A 27945-nucleotide genomic window follows, 5' to 3' on the forward strand; every position below is an offset into this window, starting at 1 on the left:
GGAGGGTTGGCAGATGTTAGCTCAGGGCCGATCTTCCTCACAAAAAAAAAAGAAAGAAATTTGAGTACATAGCTGAGTAGAGAATAAAACTCTTCTTGCCGCATATTCTGTCATTACCAAAAAACAACTTATTCTCACTGATAATCTAAATATTAATCCATTTAAATGTTGGCCCTTAAATTTTTTAAGATATGGCTATAGCTTCTTGAAAAAGGAAAAAATTTCTTCCCTTTTTCATCATTTCTCTTCTGTAAAATTTGCTATAACCCTACCACCTGGCAGGTAAATGTTGTACCCACAAGGAGGATCATTAATTCCGCTAGTCTCAGAAATCCTAATATGCTACATCTGAGCTATGACATCACTAAGCTAGAAAATGTTACTTCCCAAGTTAGTTACATTGGATATAATGGATGTCTTCACTCTCACTCAGCTTAGCAGCTGATTAAAGTGTATAACATATCTCTAAAAAGAGATCATCTCTTTTCCTTTTTCTGAAAGATTTTAAATTAAAATATTGTGATGATATGAGGCAAATTTTGAAAACAAAACAAAAAAGTCAACAAGGCAAAAGACATATCTAATAAAAGACTGTTATGCAAAATATGCAAAGAACTCTAAAATTCAACAATAAGAAAACAAACAACCTGAATAAAAAATGGCCCAACACCCTAAACAGACACCTCACCAAAGAAGATATACAGATGGCAAATAAGCATGTGAAAAGATGCTCCACATTATGTCATCAGGGAAATGCAAATTAAACAATAGTGACATACCACTTCACACCTGTCAGAGTGGCCAGATCTGGAACGCTGACAACACCAGATGACAAGAATGTGGAGCAACGGGAACTCTCATTCATTGCTGTGGCAATGCAAAATGGTACAGCCACTTTGGAAGACATTTTGGCGGTTTCTTAGAATCAACATACTCTTAACATATGATCTAGCAATGCCATTCCCTGGTATTTACTCAAAGGAGTTGAAAACTTATCTTGACACAAAAACCTGCTCACAGATGTATATAGCAGCTTTATTCATAACTGCCAAAATTTGGAAGCAGCCAAGATGCCCTTCAGTAGGTGAATGGATAAATAAACAGGTACATCCAAACAATGGACTATTATTCAGTGCTAAAAAGAAATGGGCTATCAACCTGTGAAACAAACACAGAGGAACCCTAAATACATATTACTAAGTGAAAGAAGACAATCTGAAAAGCCTACATAATGTATGAGTACAACTATACGACATCCTGGAAAAGGCAAAACTATGGAGATAGTAAAAAAGATCAGTGGTTACTGGCGATGGGAGGAAGGGATGAATAGGCAGAGGACAGAGGATTTTTAGGGCAGCGAATATACTCTGTATGATACTATAATGATGAATGCATGTCATTATGTATTTGTCCAAATCCGTAGAATGTACAACACCAAGAGTGAACCCTAATGTAAACTGTGGACTTTGGATGACTATGGTGTGTCAATGTGGGTTTATCAATTGTAACAAATGTACCACTCTGGTGGGGGATGTTGATAATGGAGAAGGCTATGTATGTGTAGGGGTAGGGGATATACGGAAAATCTATCTACCTTCCTCTTAATTATGCTGTTAATCTAAAACTGCTCTAAAAAAATAATCTCTAAAATTAAAAAAAAAGCCAACAGGCGAATTTCTAAATTCTTGCCCTGTTCCAGTACCATAGCAGAGGTTTTTAAAATTTTGACCAACATATTTTTTTAGTAAAATTGGTATATGCTGGGGAATATTAAACAGCCGTAATTTTTATGTTGAAATGCATTGAGTTTGTAGCCATGACAGAATAACTAGTACTAGATTTGCCTCCCTGCCATTTAAAAACAAAAACTAGAGAAATGGACAAAATATATGTAACAAATGGTGTCAAAAATTGGAAAACAGGCAGCATAGAGCTCTGATCCCTGAGAAAGGGAGAAAATGAGGTGAGTCCTAGTATCATCCCTTCCTTCTGCCTAGAAGCACATTTAGAGCCATAGTAAAGGAAAGGAAGACCCAAACCAGCACAGATTTGCTGAAGTAAAGAGAGAGAGATCCGAGTTAGAAGAGGTCATGGTGACTGATAGTTGAGGAATAGAGAGGAAGAAACTGAACTGTGCAGAGAAAAGCTCCAAAATCTGCATAGGGGTCCCTGTGAGTATTTTGCTGAATACTAAGCTGATATGCAAGTAGTAAAACTGCATAAGTCTAGGCAAAGAACAACTATTGGGGAGCAACAGGCTGAACAATTGCCAAGATTACAGAAGGATGAGAGACATTTAAGTTTCTCTGGCTGAAGTGGATAAACCTTGTGAGCATTCTGTAGAGACCCCTAGAAGTGTCAGACTCCAGGCTAAATGCTACTCTAGACCTACCCTAACAAAGCTTAAAAACCAGCCTGGAAAATGTCAAGATGATTCTCCAGTAACTTAAATACTTGTCAAAACAAGAATTGCTACTCTAATAAAAATCCAGACACTTGACAGCATAAAATACATAATATCTAGCATCCAATAAAAAGAATTATTAGAAATGTGAAGAGACAGGAAAATGTAATCCATAACCAAAAAAAAAATTAGTTAATAGGATTAAACCCAGAAATGGTTGGAAGATGGAATTGGCAAAGAACTTTAAGACAACTTTTAAAAATGTGCTAAAGACTTTAAAGAAAACGTGAACATGAGCATAGAAGTAAAATATATTTTTAAAGAACCAAATGGAAAGTCTAGCACTGAAACATTAAATATTCAAAGTGAAAAATTACTATATAGATTTAATACCAGATTAGATGATGAAGCTGGAAAGGTCAGTGTACTTGAGAACATAGCAACAGAAGCTATCTAATCTGAAGCTGAGATGGAAAAAGGACTACGAAAACAATGAACCTAAGTTCAGTGACATGTGAGGCAATATCAAGCAGTCCAACATTTATAAATGGAGTCCCCCCAAAAAGAGGAAGGGAGTTAATATAAAAAATATTTGAAGAAATAATGGCTTAAATTTACCAAATTTAATGAAAACTCATATAGCACAAATCCAAGAAGCACAAAGGACCACAATATGATAAACACAAAGAAAATCATACCCAGGAACTTAATAACCAAATTGATGATAAAGACGTTTTTAATGAGCCTCGGGATTGGGGAACAGTTCTTATAGGTGGAACAAAGATAAGAATGATAAAAGATTTCTCATCAGAAACCAGGCAATCTTGAAGACAATAGAATGAAATCTCTAATACAAAGAGGGAAAAATATATAACTTACAATTTTATATCCAGTGAAAATATATTTCAAATGTGAATGCAAAATAAAAATATTTTCCAGGCAAGAAAAGAGCAAACTGGGGCTGGCCTGGTGGTGTAGCGGTTAAGTTCACATGCTCCACTTTGGCGGCCCAGGGTTCACAGGTTCAGATCCAGTGTGCAGACCTACATACTGCTCATCAAGCTATGCTGTGGCAGCGTCCCACATACAAAACAGAGGAAGATTGGCTCATTAGCTCAGGGCCAATCTTCCTCACAAAAAAAAGAAAAAGAAAAGAAAAGACCGAAGCATGTCATCACTAGCATGTTTTCACAAGAAATGTTAGTGGAAGTTCTTTAGGATGGGAGAAAATGACACCATACGGAAACTTGTATCTACGGAAAGAAATGAAGACAGAGAATAGTCAATATGTGCATAAATATAAAAGATAATTTCTCTCATTTTTAATATCTGTAAAATAATTGAATGAAACAAAAATATTTACAAGATATTATAGAGTTTAGAGCACACATAGCAGTAGCATGTATAACAATAGCACAAAAGGGAAGGGAAAGTGAAAATATATGTTGTAAAGATCTTATATACACATGGTATTGCTTGGTGAGTATTCCATTTGCATTTGAAAAGTATGTATATTGTGCTTTTGTTGGGTATAATGTTCTAAATGACAGTCAAGTTGGTTGATAGTGTTATTCAAATCTTCCACATCCTCATTGATTTTTTGGTCTATTTTTCTGTTAATTACTGAAAGAGGAGGATTTTAATCTTAAATTATAATTGTAAATTTGCCTGCTTTTTCTTTTGCTTCTGGAAGGTTTTTTGTCACACATATCAAAGCTGTGTTATTATGTGCATACACATTTAGAGTTATGTCTGTTTGATGAATTGACCTTTTATCATTATGCAATATCCCTATTTATCTCTGGTAATCTTTTTTGTTCTAAAGTCTACTGTGCCTGATATTAATACAACCACTCTAGCTTTCTTAGGATTCGTTTTTTTGCATGTTGTATCTTTTTGCATCTTTTACTTTTAACCCATCTTTGCCTTATATTTAAAGTGTATTTCTTGTAGACAACATATGGTGCCTTGCTTTTTGTATCCAATCAGATAATCTCTACTTTTTATTTGGAGTATTTGGATAATTTACACTTAATATAAATTTCAATCTTATTGAGTTTAAATTTATCCTCTTGATATCTTTTCTGTTTGATCCATCTGTTCTCTATTCTTTTGTTTCTCTTTTCCTGACTCCTTTTGAATTAACTGAGCATTTTCATTATCCTATTTTATCTTTTCTGTTGGCTTATGCACCCTTCCATTTTATTTATTTTTATAATGTCTGTTTTAGAGTTTACAAATGTATCTTTGATTTATCATAGTTTATTTTCAAATAGTGTCCTATATCAACTTACATATAATGTAAGACCCTTACAACAGTAGATTTCCACTTTCCCCCTCGCTTCTTTTATGCTATTGTTATTATACATTTTACTATTTCCCACTCATTTTACAAGGCCAGCATTGTCCTTGATCCCCAAACTAGGCAAAAACATAGTAAGCAAAGTAAACAACACACCAATTTCCCTTATGATTATAGATGCATATATCCATAACAACATATTAGCAAATTGAATCCCCTGTTATATTAAAAGAGAATACATAGTGACCAAGTGGGGTTTATCCCAAGAATTCAAGGTTGCATTGCTATTCAAAAGTCAATCAGTGTAGGGGCCAGCGCTGTGGTGTAGTGGTTAAGTGCACGTGCTCCACTGCTGGCGGCCCGGGTTTGGATCCCTGGCGTGCACTGATGCACTGCTTGTCAGGCCATGGTGTGGCGGCGTCCCACATAAAGTAGAGGAAGATAGGCACAGGTGTTAGCCCAGGGCCAGTATTCCTCAGCAAAAAGCAGAGGATTGGCATGGATGTTAGCTCAGGGCTGATCTTCCTCATAACAACAACAACAACAACAAAAAGTCAATCAGTATAATTTTTAGCATACTAATTTTAAAAATAAGAGAAACCCATTGGATGCTCTTAATAGGTACAAAAAAGGCACTTGAAAACTTCAACAATAATTAACGATTAAAAAAATAAATACCCTTAGCAAACCAGGAATAAGAAGGAAATTTCTCTGATAGAAGGAATCTATTGAAATCCTACAGTTAACATACTTAATGTTGACAGACTTAATAGTTTTCTCTTAATACCGGGAAAAGGGCAGAGACATCTGCTTTCAACACTTCTGTTTGACATTGTATTGGAGACCCTGGCCAGTGCAATAATACAAGGGAAAAAAAAAAAAAACCGTGCTTCCTGGAAAGGAAGAAGTGAAACTGTCTTTATTTGTAGAAAATATGCAGTACAAATAAAATCCTAAGGAATCGACCTATTAGACCTATTAGAAGTAATAGAAGAATCTATCAATGTCAAAAGGTACAAGTTCCATTTACAAAATTCAGGTGTATTTCTATTAACAAGTCATTGAAAAACAAAATTTTTTAAATTCCATCATTAAAAATAGCATCAAATCTATGAAGTATCTAATAGTGATAAAAATCACAAAATTGGTATTGGTATAAGGATAAACATATAGATAAATGAAACAGAATGAAGAGTCCAGAAATAGATTTAAATGTATATAATAAACGGACTTTTGACAAAGGTATCAAAACAATTCAATGGGAAAAGAATAATCTTTTCAATAAATGATTCTGGAAAAATAAAATGTCGCTTGTATTAAAAAAATGAATCTTAACCTTAATTTCACACAATATACAAAATATTAACATAAAATGAATTATGAAAATAAATTTAAAAGCCAGAACTATAATTTTTCTAAAGGAAAATATAGGAGAAAATTTTCATGAATTTAAGTAAAAATAGTTTAGACAGCACACAAAAATCACACATATTTTCAAGATAGCACATAAAGGGCAAAAAAAAAAAGTTTTTTGTTTATGTAAGAGATTGATAAATTGAGTTTCATCAAAATTTAAAACCTCCAGAAAAAACTTAACAAAAAAAAACTATAGTCCAATATCTCTCACAAACAAAGGTGTAAAAATTCTCGTCAAAACATTAGTAAATCAAATCCAGCAATATGTAAAATGAATAATACCTCCTGACCAAATGGAGTTTATTTCAAAAACACAAGGTTGGTTCAATATTAAAAAATTAATCAATGCAATCTACCATATTAACAGTCTTAAGAAAAACCATGATTATACAAATTGATGCAAAGAAATCATTTGTCTTACAACACCAATGTAAGACAAAAATTTTCAGCAAAAGAGTAAAGGAGAAAATATTTTACAGCCTAATAAAGAATATCTACAGAAAAATCTACAGCTAACACGTACTTAAAAGTAAAAGATGGAATGTTTACCTTCCTAGTCAGTGTAGTAATGGAAGTCTTAGTGAACTAAGGCAAGAAAAAGATATAAAAGCCATACAGATTTGAAAGGAAAAACTAAAACTCTCCCTATTTGTAGATAATACGATTTTCCTGGTAGAAAATCCCCCCAAATTAACAAAATTCCTCAAACGAATATATGAGCTTGGCAAGGTTGCAGGTCACAAGATACAAGGTCAACACACACAAAAAAAATCAACCATATTTCTTTATACTAATAATGAACTATTAGAAACAGAAATTTAAAACACAATATCATTTACAATGACTCCCACAAAAAAGAAAAACTTAGGTACAAATCCGGTATAGGATCTGTATGTTGAAAACTAAAAAATGTTGATAAAAGAAATCAAAGACCTAAATAGAGAAATGCACTATGTTTGTATCAGCATAGTGAATATGTCAATTTTCTCCAAATTGATCTATAGGTTTAAAGCAATTTCTAGAAAAATGCCAGCAAAATATGTTGTAGATATAGACAGCTAATTCCGAAATTAAAAGGAAAGACAAAGGAATTAGAATAACTAAAAATAAGTTTGAAAAAGAATAAAGTTGGAGAAATTGTGCTACCCAATTTCATGACTTATTATACAGCTACAGTAATCAAGACAATGTGGTGTTGGTCTAAGGATAGACACATAGACCAATGGAATAGAATAGAGTCCATAAATAGACCTACATAAATGAGGACAACTGATTTTTGACAAAGGTGCAAAAGCAATTTAGTGGAGAAAAAATAATCTTTTCAATAAATGATGTTGGAACAATTGGACATTCATACACACAAAAACAAAGAACCTTAGATCCTTGACCTAAACCCTACACCTTATGCAAAATTTAACTCAAAATGGATGAGAGATGTAAATGTAACATGTAAAAAAATAAAATTTTTGAAGAAAATATATGAGAAAATCTTTGTAACCTAAAGTTAGGTAAAGAGTTCTTAGACATGACACCAAAACCACAGTCCATAAAAGAAAAATTGACATCAGACTTAATAAATTTTTTAAAGAAATACTCTAAGGAAGACACTAAGTGAATGAAAAACAAGCAACTGATTGATATAATATATTTGCAAGTCTCATATCCAATAAAGAACTTGTATCCAGAATATGTAAAGAATTCTCTCAACTAAACAGTAAGAAAGTAGACAATCCAACTAGAAAATGGGCAAAAGTCTTAAACAGAAATTTCACCAAAGAGGATATATGGATTGTAAATAATCTAAAAACATGAAAAAGTGTTCAACATTCATAGCTATTAGGAAAATGAATATTTTCCTGTTGAAATCCAAATAAGTTTTGTGTTTTAGTTGATAGTTTTATATCAATATCTATTTCCTAGTTTTGATCATTGTACTTCAGCTATGTAAGATATTATCACTGATGGAAGCTAGATGAAGGATACTCTGGAGCTTCCTGTACTATTTTAGCAACTCCTATGTGGATGTAAAATGATTTAAAAATAAGTTTTCTAAAAGGTAAACTTACATCTACCTTATGACCCAATAATTCCACCCAAGAGATATGAAAATCTATGTCCACAAAAAGACATACATGAATGTTCATAGAAGCTTTATTTTTACCAGCCGAAAATTTGAAACAAACCAAATGTTCAAGAAGTATTAACTGGATAAACCAACTATTATATATCCATACAATGAACTACTGATTAGCAATAAGAAGGAATGAACTACAGGTATGTGCTTCAATATGGTTGAATCTCAAAAGTGTTATGTTGAACAAAAGAAGTCAAACACAAAATTGACTTCTGAATTGACGACTGAATGATTTCACACATATGAAATTCTGCAAAAGGCAAAGCTCATATATAGTGAGAGAAACAGATCAGAGGTTGCCTCTGTAGTAGCCGATGGGGTGGATTTCCTTGAAAGGGAAGGGGGGAACATTTTGGGGTGGTGCAAGTATTCTATATCTTGGTTAGAGTGGTGGTCATAGTAGTGTATGCAATTGTCAATTCATCAAGCTAAACATTTGTGATCTGTATATTTTATAGTATATAAATTATACCTTGGTTTTCAAAAAGTTTAAAACATCTGCTCTTCAAAATAAACTATTTTAACAAAAGAAAAAGAAACCACATACTGTGAAAAAATATTTGTAAAATATATATAAGTTCTTGTATTCATAATATACAAAGAATTCTTATAATAACTAAGAAAAAAAATTATTCACTAAAGTAATGGACAAAAGATTTGATCAGATGTTTCACCAAAGGAGATATATGAATGGCCAATAAGCATGTGAAAAGATGCCTCCCATTATTAGTTATTGAGGAAATAAAATTAAAACCACAAATGAGATGTCACTACTCATCCACTGGAATGGTTAAATTTAAAAAGACTAACAATAGCCAAAGATCTATTGGCAAAGATGTGGAGCAACTGGAACTCTCAGACATTGTCCATGGGAATATAAAATTTTGCAGCTATTTTGGGAAAAAGCTTGGCAGTTGCTTTTAACATTAAATGTATGCTTACTGTGTGACCTAGCAATTAATCTTATATGTGTTTACCCAAGAGATATGAAAACACGTGTATACACAAATACACACACACAAAGGTTTATTGCAGCTTTGTTCATAATAGTCCCAAACTGGAACAATCCAAGTGCCCATCAGTAAGTGAAAAAAACAAATAAATTGTGGTATATTCATGCAATGGAATTCTGCTCAGAAATAAAAAGGAACAAACTGCTGATACATGGAGAAGTGTGAATAAATATCAGAAGTATTATGCCATTATGCTGAGCAAAAGAAATCACACATATTGTTTGATTCCATTTATAAGAAATTCTAAATAGACAAACCTAATAAATAGTGTCAGAAAGCAGATCAATGGTTGCTAGGGATCGTGGGTGTTGAGCCAGGGACCAGATGTGTTAATTGCAAAGGGCACAAGGGATCTTTTTAGAGTGATGGAAATGCTTTATAATTTTTATTTTGCTGGTAGTTATACACGTTTACATTTAAAATGGGGAACAATTCATTATATGTAAATTATACTTCAATAAAGTTGACTTAAAATTATATATAAGTATACACATATATAAATATACATATACTGGGCTCTCACTTGTTAATAAACTTAAGTAAAATTTTTTAACTTTTGCAAGTCTGAATATTGTATATTAAGCCAGCTAACAGAAGCAGCACATCACATTTAAGGCCATGCTTTCCCAGAGGCAGACCATCAGACTAAGACAGAGCGTATTTACCCAAACCAGTAAAAATCTCTGTTAAAACCAATCACTTTCTTTTGGACAATGTTGCCGTTGTTAAGAAGAGCTCCAGATAATAATAAATAAATAAACAATAACAAAAACAAATTTAAAATACCAGGAGGAAAATTTCACTTTAGGCACCAAAAAAAATCTTAATAAAATCATAGTATTAAAAAACAAATAAAACTTGATGGTATTTATAGGATTTTGTCTTCCTCTATACTAGTCATATTGACCCTTTCCTTCTTTGTCATTTTACTGTGAAAGCATCATTTTTTAACTTATATCTGATTTCTATATATCAGTGCTTGATTCCACACTGAACAGGTTAATCTTGGTGGCATTACTCATTACTCACCTCTTTCTAATTAGCATGCATTTTGATGACTTAGATTGCCTATTAGAACACACCAGGAATGCAATGCAGTATTTAACCATTCTGCACCAACTAATTTTTCTCTGTACTACAATCACAGAAAGGATCTCATACTCATTGAAAATCTTACTAATATATGCCATTCATTGAAGAAATAAGCAGACATTGTAGATGGTCAGATAAGTGCTTCATTAGCACTATAAATAAAAGCAAAATTCTTGCCCTGCTGAGGGGTGAATCAATAACATCGTGCTATGTCAAGAAAGATTACCATAATATGATTTTTATCATTCTTCATGCTGCTGTGGGATGAAAGGTGTACAAACTAGTGAAGAGAAGATTAATGAGAGATAGGATAAATTTCCTTCAAAATTCTAAGGGCTATAGGAAAAAGAGTGAACTAACTTTCAGTTGTTTAAATACATATATTTATATGTGTATATTAAATATATATTATATATACATATATTAACAAAATGAATTTGAAAAAAAGATGTGGAAATATCAAAGAGGCTATTTAGGCTTAATGTTAATAAATTAAATACTACTTAGAGCTGCCCAAGAAGGAAATAGATTTAAATAGGAAGGGAACAAACTCCATAATCTCAGAAGAATTCAAGCAGCAGTGTGATGGACATTTGCCAAAGGTGCATAAAGAAAAATTATGCTCTGTGTAAAATACTGGTCTCTAGGGCCTTTGAAACTTGAAGTTTCTTTATTGTATGGTAATATCTAGATTTTAAATTTAGAGATAACAAAATTGAAATATGATTAAATACCAGCTGCGTATATTTTAACCTTTGAAAATAAGAACACTTTTCCAGACAAATAGCTCTTAGTCACTTTCTGGTGAAGATTTTCTTTATCTTCTCTATACTCTGGCTTAAGAACTTAGCATCTTTTTCTCATCTTTAGGATTTGTGAGTCTTTAAAAGCTTCAGTACCCATGTGAGTGAATAGCTGTAGGTGTTGAGATCTTTTCAAGTTAAAATAGCATTTCGCTGTAGAACTCATACATTAATCTTCGCTAGTGATTTCTGAGAAGCAAGCAGATTTTGCTCTTTCTGAAGTATTCCCAGTGTGACCACAGAGCAGTAACACTTTCATCTCTTTGTTTCCAAATAATTCTCTTCAGGAAACTCAATGACAGTGAACAAGCACATCAGACACTTTGTAACTGTAAAAGCACAACTATTGGCATAAAAAAAAAAAATAGAAAGTACCAAGGGTGAATTGGAGAAAATTGGATAAAAGCATTTTGTAGACAAAATGGATTATATCAAAGCCCCTGACAGTAACCTCAGTATCTGTAGGTTAGACTTCAGTAGTTGCCATTCTGATTTCCACACCTGGTGAAGTTGAACATAGATTTGTGAAATGTGCTACTAAAGTATAGGAAAGTGTGGATACTTTATGCCTTTAAGAAGGTTTTCTATTCTTGTATCTTCCTGAACATGCTTCATCCCAAATATTCCCACATCAATACTCAGCAAACATTTATCGAATATCTATCTAGTACTACTCATAATGATAGTCATTTTGGGTGGATAACAAAGTAGAAAAAGACTCTACCTTGGAGAGGAATCAAACTAATGGGGGAGATAGGCACGGGGAGATAGATGGGTAAATACATACATATTTATGATAGAATGAAATAGATGCTATAACAAATGATATCCAAAACGCTTTAAGAAACCTGAAAGGTTTGGGGGGAGTAATTTGAACTTCACGTTAAGGACTTCTACGAGGTCTCCAGATAGAAAAGAGAATGCAGGACATTCCTGGCAGACGAGATACATGCACAAAGGCACAGGGCTTGAAAGGGGAGAGCAGATTCGGGATAAGGCATGAGATTTGATATGGCTAGAATATAAGCTGTAAACGGAAAAGGATTCAGGTAATGAGACCAGGAAAGGCCAGATTGTGAAGGGCCTTGTGAGCCTAATACAAGTTTGAATACATAAAGGATCCTACAAAAGATAGGAAATCAACATAACTTTTTAAGGTAAGAAATTATAGTTTTAGAGATTTTAGAAAAATAACTAATAAGAGTGCGGAGGGTAGACAGGGTAAGCAAAACATGGATGCAGAAATGATAAGCTATTACATTAGTTAAGAATGGTGAAAGATGGCCAGCGTCTGGACTAATTGGCAATATTGTTGATTGGAGAGGAGAATCCAGTTTCAGAAGATGTCTCTGATAGAGCTGATCATTTTTGGGGTTTGGAAGAGGAGTTTAGCATGGGCAACAGCATGATCATGATGATATTTATTCCTCTGGGAAATGTCAGTAGAGGTGCAGATTTAAGTAGAAAGCAAATTTGTATGCACTGAGTTTGAAAAAGCAGTGGCCACCCTGTTGAAGGTATCTAGCAGTCATTTGGAATGCATGGGTCTGTAGCTAAAGAGATAAATCCTGGCTAAAGAATTGAACTTGAGAAACACCAGCCTATAAATGGCATTTGAAGCCCTAGAAGTATTTCTGATCACCTCGAGAAAAATAAGAGGGAAAAGTAAAGAACTGATTGGGATAGGAACAACCTATTTGTTTGCCTATTATTTAATCCCTCTATTCTTATCTCCTGAAGGTCTCTTACCATCCTTTTTTTCCCTCTAAGAAGTTTTCAATTGTATATGTGGTGGAGATGGAGCTTCTGGTCAACCACAAGCAATGTAGGCAAATATAGTTCATACCAGTGTACATGCTTGTACTCCTAATCAAAGAGGCACCTGAAATTAGATGCAAAGTACATGTGTTTAAGTGTCAAACCAACAGGAATTCAAACCTCGACTTCATCTTTTACCAACAGAAAGTATTGGTAAAATTGCATAATCTCCCTAATTCTCAGTGTCATTGTCTTTTTAAAGAAATGAGAGGATAAAGCATGCCTTATCCAGAACATACGTAAAATGCCTGACCAAAAATAGGCTCTCACCAGTGATCGTTATGTTATGGGAAGATAACAGGAGAGAAGAAGAAAGATGAGGGTGAGATAGCAAAAATTCTTAACTCCTTTGGGCTTCAGTTTCTTTATCAGTAAATAGAAAAAAAATGATATCAAATTTACAGTGTTTTAGGATAATAGAGACTGTGTGTGTGTGTGAATTTGTATAAGGATGCAGAAGATATGTTTAACAGTGATTTAAGAAAAATTGTGTTTATTTCACATGCATAAAGTCTGGGAGTAAGAGGTATGAGGATGGTATTGGAGCACAGTAAAGCCAGGGCACTGGATGTCGGGATAATACTAAAGGCATGAGGAACAGTTAGCACTGGTTAAATCAGGACAACAAAAGCTTCCCCAGAAGTCCTCTTGCAAACCTACTCTTGAGCCACTTTGGGCAGAACTAGGTCTATTGCCATCCCTAGCTGCAAAGGAAGCAGGGAAAAGGATTACCTCACTTTTTCAGCCTTATGAGAAATGCCTTGCAATGGCTATTGGGTAGCCAACAAGAAGAGTCTTTCACTATTATACAGGAGGCTTCTGATGCAAAAATTTCTCCTAAAATTTAATTGTACTTTTTCAGTTTTTCCCTTAGTTAAGCACATACTTATAATAAAGTGAGAGTTGTTACTAAGGCCTAATCAAATGCAAAAGGGAATTCTTGATCTATTTCAGTGGCTTTCAAACTTTTTTAAGTTTCCAAATACTTCGTTTAGTTGAAATGTTACAAGGAAGCCCAATATGTAAAATGAAAAAGAGCAGAGCTTCTCTAGAAGAAGGGATGTAGGCCCCAGAGCCGTGACCTACATATACTACCTTGCCTTCCACTGTCCAACATTGTCCCTCCCCACCCCAGCCCCTGAGGAAGCTCCAGCCCCACTTCTAGTGCTACCTGGAACGTAGCCCTTGTGCTATTCCACAAGTGTTCATCATCTTCCATGTGTGCCAGGCACTGTGCTAGGCACTGAAATCAACTGAAAAGGCAGATGAGGCCCCTAAGTATATAAGGCTTATCTCCCAGGATAAGAGACAGACATATATGTGCGGGGAAAGACAAGTAAAATGAAAAATGAAGGAAATAATTTGAAAGATGGGTAATTTCTATAAAGAAAAGAACTAAGGGGCATATATAAAACATAACAGCAGAGACTGTTTTGGATACAATGGGGATGGAAGGCTTTTATAAAGCAGAGACTTGGAGAATGAGAGGTGCTAACTGTGTGAAGAATATGGGAAGGGGACGGTCTTGTAAAGAGAAGAGCAAGTGAAAACACCAGGAAGCAGGGGTGATTAGACATGTTTAAGGCGCAGTCAAGGGCCAGATCCTACAAGGCTTTGAAAGCCACAGGAAGAGACACATTTTATTCTAGGTGTCGTGGAAGGCCCAGGAAGGGAATTTTGAAGGGAAACCTAAGATATGATCTCATTTACATTTCAATAAGATCACAGAAATGTAGAAAAAAGGCAACGCTTATTATTAATATTTTGACAAAATATGTTTTTTGGATTTGTAATAATTATGCTATCCTTGAGGTTGGGAGCATCATATTTTTAGAATACTTAAATATTATGCCAAAAATGGCATGATGAAGCCCTGGACAGAACTAAACTTCATCTTGGTCCCATTCTTCCTCTGCTGTTTTGCTTTGCATGGTAACTTCTCTCTTCTACTGGAAAACTAGGATCCATCCTGAGACAAATTTGTCCCTGCAGCAAATTTATCAGAGTTTATTCTCAACTAAGGTGGACTTTCTCTAAAGGAATTTTGTTCCAACTAGAAAGAATATATGATTTCTCCCTAGTATTACCTTTTGATTAGGTTTGAACTGAAGGTGGATTTCCTATATTGGTCAGAAACCTAGATGGCCTATCCTTGTAAGATCATTGAACCTGTTTCTCTTCCCAGAACTCTCTCCCTACCCCTGTCCCTTCCCCTTCTCTCTCTCTCACTCTCTCTCTCTCTCTAATTCCTGTTTAACTATTTAAAGGAATTAAATGTAGACAAAGGAGGCTCTCAATAAAGTCTTTTTTTTAGAAAAAAATCTCTCTATATATTCTAATATAGACATCTTTTTTGGATCTATTGACGAGCTAGATTCTGAGGCTCCAAATACACAGCTATGAAGCTGGAACTTCAAAGTGTAGTGGTTCATCAGAGCAGTTTAGATAGCCACCAATCAATTCTAATAATTTATATTTTTGTTCTTTTTCCTGTGTTTCAGCTAATAATTGCCCGTTCAAACAATTCAATACGGAAAAGGCAGATGAATTTTTCATAATTGAGGTCTTGCAGAAAAACATATTTTTCACAATGATATGAGTGTTGTATAGTTCGATATATATAAGATACTAGAAAAGAAAATTTGACAATAACAATCAGAAAAGATTTGCATCATACTTTCTAGGAAATGCAGAGCCAATTTTGTTGAACCTGTAGACAGGTACATAAAATCCTTATTGTTAAAACAGCGGACCTCTGCTAACCAGGTAAGCTGTTCTTAAAAGACGAGGGAAGCACTGCCAGCATCGTAAACCTAATAAGGTGGGTGATGTGGATCAATTTGTACTGTCCTTGGCTTTCTGCTTCTGTTAGAATTCTGAAAGATCATTAGCTGCCTCTGGGATATGTTTGATTAATGGGTTTGGTTAAACAAAAAAGGTGAGGTCAACTGTGGGCAGAAATTTTTTTTAAAAAAAGTGTATTCCAGAGGGAATGTATGCTTTCCAAACTGCAAATGAGAAGTTCATTCCTTAGGCATGTTATAATCAATGCAACATTGTGTGCTCACTGAGATGACTCCAGAAGAGCCTCTTAGCCTCCCTGGTTAGCTGCCTTTAGCCACAAGGCACATGCCCTCTGAGGCGAGGGTGTTAGCACATCTGCTGAGATCGTGTTATTCTAGGCAATGCAAAGACCCCCAACAGTATACTGTTAATAAACCAGATAAACTAAAAAAAAAAAAAAAAAACCAATATCTCACAGTGACAAAAATTCTTCCCTGTCCTTAAGAGAAGGTGAAACATGCTCCTGTTCTTCTTACATAATACACCTTTTACTGTTTTGCTGTTTCATTAAAAATTAACCTCTTTTGCTGTTTTCGATAATGCATTTTCACCTCTCTTCTATAATAGCTCTCCTCTCAATGCTTTCACAAAGAAAAGGCTGGGGCAGCACACGAGAAAGAGATTTTGCTTTACTTGCCAAAGTGAGTCCGTAGTTTTTTTCCACCACTGCCCTGCTTACTCCCCAAGTTTATCACCCTGCACAAATTAAGCTAATTTTATAAACTGAAGATGCTCTTTCTGTCTATTAAGTTCTCCTCAAAATGAAAGCAATCAGCTTCATTCTATTTATTACACTGCTCTTTACAATTAGTTTTATGATGTATGGCAAGAATATATATACTATAAATACAGTCTATAATTCTTACATGTCTAGTGATGGTTATGAATCCCTCTAGTAGGATTGAAAATACAATATATAACAACTCATCGGATTTATAATCTCCAATGCAAAGCTATTTAACCCCTTACATTGAAATTCATTTTTACAGGCCTTTTAACTAGATCCGAGGATCTAAAATAATCATTTTCCCAAACATAGGACAAGTACTCATAGTTTAGTAAAATCAGACAATTTCTGATCCTTTTATATGGCCGTATAAATGCCACTGGCTGACACTTGAGCCCCTGTCTTCATATCTTAAAATAAATAAATAAAGATGTAAAAATATGTAATTATGGAAAAGGAGTTTATGCATCAAAAACAGCTGAAAAATATGAAGTACCTGAATTTTTGGCTGAACATGGATCAAACTTTAAGTGTATGAAGAGCTCTCTGCTACCATGCTCTGCTCATAACTGGTAGCATCTACTTTCGGCCTTTCAGAAAGATTTGGAAAGTTGGACGTGAGCCCCATAAAATGGAGTGCAATAGATCACATTTAATTATGGGCAGTTGAGAAAATGTTCCTTATTTAACCTGACACTCAATCTTCTTTGTTGTGACCAAGTGGAAGTTGTTTGTTTGTTTTAATAACACCCATTTGTTTTTCATTTTACCTGGTCCTCACTGACTTCCTCAGAATGTTGCTGACATTCAACACAGAGCTGAGCCATTTCTATTACATATGTATGTATGTTTGTCTCATTGGTACACATTTGTTTCATGATACTTTGGTATGAGAATAATCAGATTTCTTTATTTTTTCAAATCAAATTAGATTTAGCTCCACTCCCAAGTAGCAAAATTGGTGGGAAATCTAGTCCCCATATTTTTGCAAAGCTTCCTTTGAATTATATTAGAAGATCTAGAGAATAACAAAGTCTAGAAAGATGGGGAAAAGAAGACACTGGTCTTTATTCCAACATGTTTCTTATTCTTACTTGTCCTTGTTAAAACCTGAATATTCCATTTAAAGGTGGGCAGCCCTAAAATCATGACATCTGTGTCCTCTAAGCCAAACGTGGTCACCAAAGAAGCCTTGTGCACCCCAGAAAGAGGTACCTGGAGTCCAATTCCTTGACAACCAGGCACCACATGCCCCAATGGCCTGGATCCTCTCAACGCTCTTTTCGTGGAGGGGACACGGCTTTTCAGGAAACCCATCACCATGCCATAAAATCCACTTTTTCCTCAAGAAGAGCTACTCTCCTCCCCAAGAGTCTAGTATGTCAATGAAGGGATCTCTTAATATTTGTTCCCAGGTGAAGAGTAACTCAGGCCTCCAGGTGTCAAAGCTCTCGGCTTTTTAGTGGAGAGGAAACTAAAATGTTTTTTATTCTTTGTGGTGATCCTACAATCTAAAACTGAGACATAGTTAGCTTCTGGATTGGGTTCTCCTGCATAGGCAGGTAGATAATTGATAGATAGATAGATGATAGATAGATAGATAGATAGATAGATAGATAGATAGATAGATAGATAGATGATAGATAGATAGAGGCGTGTATGTAATTATATGGCAGTTTAGGTGTAGGTTGTTTGCATGTATGCATTTTGTCCTTGATGAAGAGGCAGAAAAGAATGGCGCATATCTTTAAAAATAAGGTCTTTTGTAATAACAGCTTCTCAAGAATGAAAGAAATCAGCTAACGAGGTTACTAAAGAGTAAGTCTTAAAGCCAAGGTGACTGTTGAATTCATCCTTGATTTCCCACAGACACTACCTTGGGACCCAGAACATAATAGACACTCAAAAGAAAAGATATATGTTTGTGTTAACCTGAATTGAAGTAAAACTCCTCAAGTGGGTGTAATTTTCAGGAGATGAACCAAATACAAAGGCATTTTTTAACAACAAACAAGCAATCAAACTAATACAAAATACCAAAAGAAGTTCGTAATTCCAGCTTTACATATCTGTCCCTTTACTGCTACTACAATGTTGGGATGTACATCGCCTGAATCAATTGTTCCCACACACGCCTCTAGCGTAAATTATTCATTCTTCCATCTGGAACAGTGCTTGCATCTGCCCCTCCTTCTTCAAAGATCTCCAAATAAGGGAAATACACAGAGGATAAAGCCAGGCAAATGGATAAATAGAACAATAAATGGATAAACAGAATAATAAAAGAATAAACAAAAATTCTTTATCGTTATAAGGCTTTTGCACCAAATCTTAGTATAGTCTCTCGGTGAGCTAGGCGGTCTTTCTGTATTCCTCTGTATTCCCTACTGGTGGGGTTGGATGGGGGTTGCTAATCTAAAGAGATATTGATCCCTTAAGTCCTGGTAGCAAAAGAATTGGGCTTGGAGCAGTTAGTGCCCCTGGACTGGTCACGTGGAGCCAACATTAGTTTCCTTAATTAATGCTGAGTGCCTGGGAAATTTTATCATTTTCTGCTGTGATACGATAGGTGAAGGGTTGGAAATGCCATATATTTGCTGGCAAGGAAAGGTGATTCTTAAGAAAACATGCCAAGGAATCAAGGCACAGCTTGCCTCCATAAAAACTATCTGTACTCTTTTCACTAATGTTCCACTGCCTGGTAACATGGCCCAGTGAATGCCCTGGAACCACTCACTGATGTTTTCTTTGTTAATAACTTTAGTAAAGAAGAAACGCTTCTGCACTTCCTCTATACGTGGTGAATTGGCCCTCCTGAACATCTGGATATCACTTAACATGATTAGATATAAGATTCTTAGAAGTATTATCATTTGCAACTACACATTCTATTGTGGGTTTTTTTCATATTCTCCATCTAAGAGAAGCTCCATTTTGATTTGTGCTTTTTAATAACATCAAAATCACCAATTGATTCATTTTTGAATGGCTTAGTAAGTCCCCCTCTCTCTCCATGCTGTAAATAAAAAGCCAGGAAAAGCAAGGCTGGGAGAAAAGTGATTTTTTAAAGATATTGGAAATTACAAAAGTGTTTAGAGATAGACATGAATTGGGGCTAAATCATAGCAGCAGTTGTCCCCTTCAATAGTCCAGTCAGTAGGAAAAGATTCCTTTGTGCCCTGCGTCCTCTAGCCTTGACACCAAGTTGATGGGCAGCGCATCTATGCACTTATGAATTGAGGATGGAACCATGCATGTGTTCACACGCAATACTGTCCTAGAAAGCCTTCACTATTCATGCTGGTCATTTATTTGCACAGATAAATGTCTTTTCATTTCTGTCAATCCATTCTTTCTAAAATATCAAAAGTGAGGGGTTTTTCCCCAACAATATGACTTTTGTGATTAATATTGATTTCCTCTTTCTTAGCCACTTTTTCAGACCAATAAGCCAATTTTACATTTTGTAAGATATACCTTCACAGGTCTGGCAAGAATCACTGATTTGGAACTTTGTTATATTCTTTCAAAATATGTAAATTTCAGGTATAAGTCTAATGCAACAGTATAATATCTCAAGTATAAAAACTTAAACTACTTATTGAGGCATGACCTTCTTGAGGTCACTTTGGGTATTTTCTGTCAGCTTTGTTTTCTAAGTGTCTGGTTATTTGATCCCTGAAGGGAAGTTTTGAGATTTAACGATTGTCAGATAACCTAACGATAGCCTGGAATGTGTATATATACATATAGAAATATATATAAGACAGATGTACTTTGGCTAAGACTAGCCATGTGAGCTTCATCTTTCTTTTTTTATTTATCAGTACTGTGAAATGCATATGTCAAAAGAAATATTTTCTTCAAATGTCTGCGTCATTGAAACAGCAAAGAAAATTTCTCTTGTATGTAGGCAATTATTACTACTTTCCAAGAGACATATCTGAACTGTAGTTGCACACATTTCACATGCCTCTTCAAAGCTACCTTTTCCTTTTATAATGACATGCCACTACCTTGGATCTACTTTCTTTCCCCAAAGGCACTGTAATATCCTTTATGTTTTTAGTCTACATTTACTGAAGTTAAGGTAGCTGGACTGTTCATGGTTCATGTAAACTTTGCTAAAATTACCTAACACGATATAATTATGTATGTGCAACACAGAGAGAGAATTAAAGAAAAGGGAAGGAAGAAAAATCCCAGTATGAAAAGGGTTTTGTTTTGTTATATTTTTTACCGTGTGAAATGATTCATTAACATGAATCTTGCTTGTTTCTACTCAATGTGTATAGAATAAATTTATGTAAACCCTTGGGGATTCCTGTAGTATATTTTTAAATGGTGATTTTTAAAATACATTACCCTGTACACCATTCAGAATTTTTTTTAAATGTTTTTGTTACTTCATTCTTTTTGTTTTGATCCTGATAGTCCAGATTATAAATTTTATGATTATACTGCTTTATTTAGTAAGTAATAAATCTGGAAATATTGTTTATGCTAACACAGAGCACAAAAACACCCCATGTGCACACACATCTTGCAAGCACTGAAGACAGAGAATTATATTGGTAACTATTCATCAAATGAATAAACTTTAATTTTACTTTAAGGATTGTTACAGAAGCTAAAAAAATTTCCCCTCCACCTAACTTCTCCAGTGGTGACCCAATGGGACGAAATTAAAGACTTTGAATGCTTAATGAGAGTTTCTCCCATTTTAGCCCTTTAAACGAGAGTTCTGCACACATTCCTGAGGAGTTAGCATATTGAAGTCAACTACAAATATTAGTGCCTATCCCAGGACATTGCCCACAGTCCTTATTTCCTTTATCTGAAGACTTGTTCCTCTATTTTGAGTTCCTGAATCAAACTCTGGCCTCTTTCAGGGTTTTCATGAAACTTTCTGTCCGTTCAGCTTCATAGCTGATATTGGTGGAAACAGAGCTTCAGGTAGAAGACTCTCTTCTCCTGACCTAGCTCGTTAAGATACCCTCTGACAGGAGAGGGTTACTCAGGAACTGAGGGGTTTGGCTTTCCTTTTGTTGAATAAAGCTCTTGAAGAGAAAATATCATTATAAAGGAATAGATTGAGAAGACGTAGGATAGGGGAAAATGCTTGATTTCATGTTGGTTTATTTCTGAATAATAAATAAATTCTTTGAATTATTTAAAATATTATGCTATTTGGGTGAATTCTGAGAAAATGCAACCTCAAACAAATGATCTGTCAATTTTCTTTGTCTAGTTTTTTAGTATTAAGAATTTTGTTAGCATAGGTAAGAGAATGGACCTTCTAAAATCAAGGTAGCAAAAATATCTCTGTTTGATTTTTCCATCCTCAACATAGACTAGGCAGAAAATAAATATACAGTCTCATTCATCCAGCCTGAATCCAGCTTCAGTTTTGAGTGTTCGTTGGCTTCCATTTTCTCTTGAGTCCTTCGCTTCTACCTATTCAGTTGACTCACCTAGATCTAAACAACTGACCAGGTGCAGATCATCACCAAGACACCTCTGTCTCCCAGAAGTATACAAAAGGAGAATGAATGCTGGGACTTCCAAAGACATGTCTAGAACATGCATCCACCTGTACTTCACTTTGCTAACTTCCCTTAATTAGAATTTGATTTGATTTACCCATTCTTCACTGGGCAGCAACATTTGCAAGACACTGTATTAGATACTGAATAAAAGATGAATTTTTTAAAAAGTCTGCTTTCAAGATTCTAACCATCCAGTAAGATTAATAATTATGCCGTAAAAACTGAAAAAGAAATTAGAATGTAATAAATGTCACAAATAACACTCAAAGTGCTGAGAATTTTCAAGAAGGGAAAGATTACAATTGATTGGAGACATAAATGTGCAAATAAATATAAAAGAAATTAGAATGTGAAGGGGCCAGCCCGGTGGCGCAGGCAGTTAAGTGCGCACGTTCCGCTGCAGCGGCCCGGGGTTCGCCGGTTCGGATCCTGGGTGCCCACCGACGCACCGCTTGTTAGGCCATGCTGTGGCGGCATCCCATATAAAGTAGAGGAAGATGGGCATGGATGTTAGCCCAGGGCCAGTCTTCCTCAGCAAAAAAGAGGAGGATTGGCATTGGATGTTAGCTCAGGGCTGGTCCTCCTCACAAAAAAAAAAAAAAAAAAAAAAAGAAATTAGAATGTGATAGATATTATGAATAAGGTACAAAATGTTGTGAGTATTCAAGGTAACTGATGGTGGTCAGAGATGTGATGTAATTTTGCTCATAATCACACTGTTATTGGCCAACCAAAGATTATAATCTAATTCTGATTGCCACCTCTGTGCTCTTAACCACCAGGCTACTCCTCCTCCTTTTGTATATATTTTCTTACTTAATTCTAACAGTAATGCTATGAGTTAAGTCTCCTTGTCTCTATTTCAGAGACGAGGAGACTGAGGCACAGAAAGATGCAATAACTTGCTCTAGTTTATAAGGATATACCCTGAGACTTCTAGTTTCCATTTATAACCTATCATATATCTAGCATCGACTAATTTATCTAACTACAGATACCTCTAAAGTGCTTGAAACCTGCTTTAAGTAGGAACAAGATTCACATTGCAATCTCATTTACACTGTTAATTTGGTAAACTTCTTCCAGTCCCCACTCAACATGTCACAGAATCCAGTCTTAATGAAACTTAATGAGACGGGCTATAAACACGTGAAGGCAACTGCTTGTATAGCATTGTAATGTTCCCTAAATTTTCTACTATATTTATTAAGGTTTCTGGAGAAACAATCTTTTCGACCTCTTGAGAGGAGAGATTACCTCATCTTTACAGTGCTGGGGAGCTAAGGAATGAATGGCCCAATTTTGTTTAACTTAAAATCTTCTTGCCAAGTTGATGCTGAGCACCATCCTGTGTCCACAAATGTTCATTGATAACTACGGTGTACAGAGTTCTGGCAAGTTTTACTATGCAGAGGTACAAAAGAAATAACAGGAAGAACAGGGGCCAGCCTGGTAGTGTAGCAGTTAAGTTTGCACATTTCGCTTTGGCGGCCCAGGGTTTGCTGGTTTGGATCCCGGGCACAGACCTACTCACTGCTTATCAAGCCATGCTGAGGCAGCATCCCATATAAAAGCACTACAACTCTACAACTATGATACACAGCTATGTACTGAGGTTTTGCGGAGAAAAAAGAAAGAGGAAGATTGGCAACAGATGTTAGCACAGGGCCAATGTTCCTCAAAAAAAAAAAAAAAGGAAGAACAAATATACAAATACACAGTGTATCAGTTATGATAATAAATATAAATATTGTATTTATTAATACAATTTATTAAAAATCTACTGTAAGGCAAAAAATCCTTGTAAAAATTATCTTAAAAATCCAAGTTACGTTACCAAAAAAAAGAATATGGAAAAGATTCCATTAGGATAACATGGAAGAGAGCCAACTGGCCTTTAAAAGTTAGGGTTTGCATTAACAAAGATGGAGGGCTAAAGTTGGGAGAGCAGTTGACGTGTATGGAGTAGAATAAGTGATCCAATTTGGATGGAGAATAGAGCATGAGGAATGGGGAAATGAAAGATAAGATTTGGGAAGGTAAATTGTTGTGTAACTGCAACTAACTATAAATGTTAGACTGAAGACATTTTGCATATTTCATTAGGCAATAAGGGGTTATTCAAATGCTAAAGTGGATAATGAGATGTTAAGATTTTCTATTGTGCAGATATGAAAAAGGTCAAAATAAGGAAAGTGAATACAAGGAGATCAGTATGAAAACTATATTTCGGGCAAGAAATAGTGAAGGTCATAGCTAGTGTGATAAGAGTACAATGGAAGAAAAATGAGAAATAGAAAGAAAAAGAAAGAGGAGGGGGAGGAAGGAAGAAGTAGGATAATCAAAACAACCCAAGATATCTGATTAGATGTGAGTAAAATAAAATAGGGAAAAGCAAAAAGATGAATGCTTGAAATAATAATTGAATAATTGAAATAAATAAGTACTTTTTTTAGAGAGTAAATCAACCCAGTAGTTCTTGGAAAATTTGAGTTTTAGGTTCCAGCTATATATCCAATGGAGATATTTGGGAAGGAGATACCTTTAATAGAAAGAGAAATACTTACTAAGATATTGGAATGTAGGATAAAAAAGAAAGTAATAACACAGAGTGATTTTAAGCTGTAGGGACAATAAATTGAGGTAAATCACATTAAGTTGGCCATCTCTGGAAAGGAGAGGAAAAGCAACAGACAGTTAATAAGAGATGAATGAAAGTAGGCATTGAGAGCACAGCTTAGAGAAAGAAGGTAAAGATTCTGGGAACTGGGAACTTGGTCACAGCTCCCCTGATACTCTCAATTCCAAGTGGACACTTTGCTGGGGCCTGGATATAAGGTGGCAAAGAACTGCTGCAGGTGCTCTTCTGATGGGTAAAGAAGACGTTACTCAAGTGTGAAGACCAGGGGGTGGTAAATAAAGTTAGACCTTGGCATTGGGCAGTATGTGCAGGAGTATGACACTGGACAACAACTGGAAACTCTGCTTCTATAAGTTTCCAGTTATACTAGTAAGAAAAGATACACATCAAAGCAAATCTTGGTAATATTCTTGAACTCTAAGAATAAAGTGAAAATATTTTAAGTTTCTAGGAAGAAAAAAAGTTAGCTACAAAGAAAAAATATCAGAGTAGCATTGGTCTTCTTATTTACATAACAGAAGGTTAAACAGTAGAATTGCATATCAAGGCTATTGTGAAAAAAGAACTAAAACCAAAGATTTCTATATTAATCCATGATAAAAGTCACCTGTCTGAGCAAACGAAAGTTAATTTAGAATATTCAAGATATCAGAAAGTATATCATTCACATGATTTACCTAAAGAAAATATTTTAAAAATATATTACAAACAAGAAGCAAATGAACCAGAATGGAAGCCTCAAAATGTAAGAGGATGAAACAGTGCAGAGAGAACAGTGAACTCTGCAAAAATTATATACATATGTATATTTGCATATTTTTATACAAAATCTTAAGGATTAAGATATACTGCCATGGAATGAAATGTAAAGAAAATTCTAAAATTACTAACTATTTCAATAAACCTAGGATTTGGAAAGAGGAGGGCAGGATAATTATGAAAGTATCCTGAAGGCTGTCTCATTTAGAGAGTTGATAGAGAATGATTAATTAGTCTTACTCTTAAATAAGCAGTGTTGCTTTGAGGGATAAATTGTAGCTGATTTTCTCACAAACATGGTTTAATCTGCTTAACAGAGTAGGGAAAAGAAAGATAATCAGAAGATAATGGAATTGAAAAGTAGGCAGAAGTTGAATATTAACAAAAAGAAAGTGGAATAAACAGTAAACTATTCAAACCAGCAAACAAAACAAAAAGGGGAAAGAAAATACAGCAATGAAAAGTAAGTACTGAATATAGAGTGTGATAAAACTCAGTCATTACACTAAATGTAAATGGTCTGGGTATCCCCATTAAGGAAGAGAGACTATCAGATTGGGTTAAAACAGAAAACCCATTTATATTCTGTTTACCAAAAAAACAAAAATATTTTAACAGGTTAAATATGAAAAGCGAGGAGAGCAAAGAAATATGGCAGATTGAATACACGCAGTGAATTTTGCTTGATCCTCCAAAAATCGCACAAAAACTTTACAAAGAAATTTTTCAGCCATAAGCTGACAAGGTCATATAGAGCAACAAAAAAATTTTTGGAAGCTGGAAGCAGATAAATTAGCGATAAAAGAATTAGTGGGCCCTGGAAAGTAAATCCTAAATGAGCAATTGGGAAAGCCAAGAAGCAACTTAATATATACTGCAGAATCCTTAAAAGTTTCAGAAACTGGGGACTATAGTTATCTGTGGAGATAGCGGTAAAAGAGACAGGGACTGAAATAAGGGAGTGTCTAAAAGTGAGGCCCCTAGATCTCCTCCTCAATTCCATGCTACTGGACTACTGCTCTCAACTCTGATTATAGGCTGGGCATCTTCTCTCTGAAAAAGGTATAACAGAAGATCTCTGGATTATTGGGCATCAGGCAGAGTTCAAGGTAGGGAAATATAGTGAAAAAGAACGTAGTGAAAATGATACCGAGCAACGGGCTCGCTCTGCTCGCTGCGATCTGAGCCAATTAATCACAACAGAGTTAGAGACTTAGAAATGAAGTTTAATTAGATTAGCTGGCAAATCAGAAGACAGGTGACTAATGTCTCAAAGACCCATCTTCAAAGATTACAGAATCTTGAGGCAGTTATATAGGGAAAATGGGCAGTAAGGAGGGGGTCCAGGGATGTTGGTCTCCAGGCGTGACAGGCTCCAGGCATCACATTGTTCCATTCTTCTGTCAGCTGTGATGGATACCTTGTAGGTGTGTTTCCCACCTGTGGTCAGCCTGTTCCTGGAGAGAAACTCATAGAACAAAGTTTTTAATTTATCAAGCTATTGAGGAGTACATACGTAAGTGGAGGCATTAAATCAGAAGAGCATGTGAAATCTTTGGAGTTCGTGCAGAGCAACGAGTAGTCAAACAGAGGAGGGGCTGGGGCCATTTAATGTAACAAGATGGCCTCACTTAGGATCCCTTACAAAAACAGAAGCATTATACAAATGTCTGCCTATTAAATGCTGAAAACCTAAGTTGTCTTGTCTATTAGGTTCCCAGAGCACTGACAGTCAGGGCACTGTCCTCCAGACAAAAGAAGAATGAATCATCTCTGGAAAATCTAACATACACAGGAAGAGACTTAAAAATACTGATTTCAGTATCCTACCCTAATAAAGAAGCCAGAGAGATCCCTTACAGTGATCTTACAGTCAAAAAGCTCCCATCCACTTGCTTAGAGCTTCCATTCAGCTTTTAGTCATCCTTTCTTAAACATTAGCAGACAGCTAAGAATTACAGAAATTTAAAGAATGCCTCTAACATGAAAGACAGAGATAAAAGCAAATTGTAAAATACTGTATTTTTTAATTGAAATACTAATCATGAAGAGAAAACTTCAAAATATAAAACTAAAAAAGATCTCTAATATTTTCAAGTAAGAAGTAAGAAAAGATAATGCATAAATGAAATAAGCATAGGATGCCATAAAAAAGAAATGTCCAGAGAATGCAAAGGATATACTAGAAATTGAAAAAAATCATAGCTAAAATGGCAAACTCAATGCAAGATTTGAAAAAAGAGATAAAATCTCCCAGGAAATTAGAGCAAGAATAAAAAGGGAAATAAGATATGAGGAAAAAAGATAATCATGAGAGAGTCTAGTTTTCCTAAAATTTCAGTAATAGGAACTCCAGGAAAAAATAATGGAGAAAAAAAATCATGATTAAAATAATTCAAGAGAATTTTCCACAACTAAAGTTTTCAAATTAAAAGAGCCCATC

General features: G+C 35.0%; 1 protein-coding gene across 1 annotated transcript in view; it reads left to right on the forward strand.

Moving 5' to 3' along the window:
* LOC131411475 (polypeptide N-acetylgalactosaminyltransferase-like 6) overlaps nt 1-27945 on the forward strand; it is a 480632-nt gene that overhangs the window by 70178 nt on the left and 382509 nt on the right. The gene's annotated exons all lie outside the window — the stretch shown is intronic.

Source organism: Diceros bicornis, chromosome 11, assembly GCF_020826845.1.
Source record: "Diceros bicornis minor isolate mBicDic1 chromosome 11, mDicBic1.mat.cur, whole genome shotgun sequence".
NCBI lineage: Eukaryota > Metazoa > Chordata > Mammalia > Perissodactyla > Rhinocerotidae > Diceros > Diceros bicornis.